At 46.9% G+C, this 2,258-nt stretch overlaps 1 pseudogene; it reads left to right on the top strand.

The window, feature by feature from the left end:
• Positions 1-361: 361 nt before the first annotated feature.
• LOC124724019 lies at positions 362-479 on the top strand (annotated as a pseudogene).
• Positions 480-2,258: the final 1,779 nt, after the last annotated feature.

Here is a 2,258-nt window from a genome sequence, read left to right as displayed (position 1 = left end):
TCGCCCCAGTTGTACAACCGACTTTGCTAGCGATGGTTCACTGACAAAATACGCTCTCATTTGCCGAGACGATAGGTAGTATAGCCTTCAGCTACGTCATTTGCTACGACCTAGCAAGGCGCCATTATCAGTTACTATTGATACTGAATCATGTACAGTCAAGAGCGACGCTCATCATTAATGGATTAAAGTTAAGTATTCCACCAGCTACGTCCGTTTTTCTAAATTCTAATTTCCTTGTCCTGTTCCAGACCTCACGCCAGCCTGCGTGAGCTAAAACGCGTGCCTTTCGGCTTCCTCTAATAATCACGGTGTTGGCTCTCCTGCCAACACACAACAATTATACACTTAATCTTTTTGTGCCAACGGCCTTGCCGCAGTAGTAACGCCGGTTCCCGTCAGATCACCGAAGTTAAGTGCTGTCGGGCTGGGCTAGCACTGGGATGGGTGACCATCCGGTCTGCCGAGCGCTGTTGGCAAGCGGGGTGCACTCAGCCGTTGTGAGGCAAATTGAGGAGCTACTTGATTGAGAAGGAGCGGCTCCGGTCTCGGAAACTGACATACGGCCGGGAGAGCGGTGTGCTGACCACATGGCCCTCCATATACAGTGCCGCCTATGGGTTGAAGATGACACTGCCGCCGGTCGGTACCGTTGGGTCTTCATGGCCTTTTCGGGAGGAGTTTAGTTTTGTTTCGCTTTTCGTTATTTTTTAAGGTAAATTCCTATGGGACCAAACTGATGAAGTCATCGGTCCCTAGGCTTACACACTACTTAATCTAACTTAAACTAACTTAGGCTACAGACAACACAAACATCCATGTCCGAGGAGGACTCGAACCTCTGTCGGGGGGAGCCACATGAACTGTGACAAGGCGCCTCAGACAGCGTGGTATTATACACTTAATATACCCGTACGTTGAAATGCTCTCCAAACTTTAAACAGAACAGCATAATTTATTCATTTGAAAGCCCATTCCATGTAGGTTCAGATGTCGCAAATTATTTACTACTCATTACATGAATGTACATAATTTCGCTATTGAAACTGTCTTAAGTATATGATGCATAGAAGTCACTGAAAAAATAAGCAGGGCAAATAAATTCAAAGGTTTTAAGGTGGCGTGATCTCTGGACTTTCATTTCTTACATGTTCCGTCCTCACAGTCGCATTCTGCACATCAAGATGCTTCATTCGAACCCTAACTTGGTAAGGTAGAGTCAATTTTGTATGAATTCATTTAAGCAATATGCAAATCTAATAAGTAAATCACAAGTGCGCACTGAGGTTGAAAAAGTCGAGGCTGGCGTACACAATATGACAGCCACAGGAATTTTTGTTCTAAAGAGGAAATCAGCCCGCTGGTAGGACCGTCCCTTCAGAGGGCTGGGTCAACAACATACCTACTTCAGCCGAAGTGACCGCCCAGAGAGAAGACAGCTTTTGCCGGAGTGAAGGGATAACCCCCACGTTCGACTTAAAAGCAAATTCCGGTACATTGTGTGGGAGCGCCCAGAAGACGCATTTTTTTCACAGACCGACAGTGTAGTTACGGAGTTCTCACAGGAGGACAGTATATGCCTAACGGAGATGCTACAGATTTCCGCATTGGTCGACTTAAACGAAACATCATTCTCCCGTTTAAAAGAGCAACGCTGATTGGCGGAATATTCCTGACGCAAAGAGTCAGAGGAGTGAGGGAAGGCAGCGAATGATATACCCTTGCAACTTTTCCAGCAAAAAGGGCTGTTCCGTTGTCGCTGTTGGAGCAGGAACACGTAACGAGAGCGAGTGCACTCGTACATATATGGAAAGAGCGAGGAACAAAGTCTCTCCTCAGTACTTCACTGGGAAAGTACCTCTGTCATTAGCGAATTGGAGTGACTCTCTATATTGAGTCGCTCGCGACTAGGCGTTGTTCACTGTGTTGGCCACCACACTTATTGTGCAGTGTGAACACAGACAGAGTACTAGTTAAACGCCTGCGAGCGAGTATTGAGTGGCGTCACAGTCGACTGGTTATCTGACCAGTGTACCATGCCAATAGTTAGACTAGGGGCGGATAGGAGACCTTGACTTCATCAAGGCGTAGGAAGAGTTTGATTGGTGAAGGTCAATCCAGATAGAAAGAGATAGCTGTGTTATTTGTCAGCAGCATGCAACGCAGGCAGCAGTCGTCACAGCTCACGGTATTGTGCACTACAGCGTATGCGAGCCCCATCTGTCCTCCCTAAAACAGTACACTCCACTACATTTCTC

This window comes from Schistocerca piceifrons, chromosome X, assembly GCF_021461385.2.
Source record: "Schistocerca piceifrons isolate TAMUIC-IGC-003096 chromosome X, iqSchPice1.1, whole genome shotgun sequence".
NCBI classification, from domain to species: Eukaryota; Metazoa; Arthropoda; class Insecta; order Orthoptera; family Acrididae; genus Schistocerca; species Schistocerca piceifrons.
The sequence above is the reverse complement of the archived record's forward strand: the minus strand, read 5'-3'. Positions and strand labels throughout refer to the sequence as shown.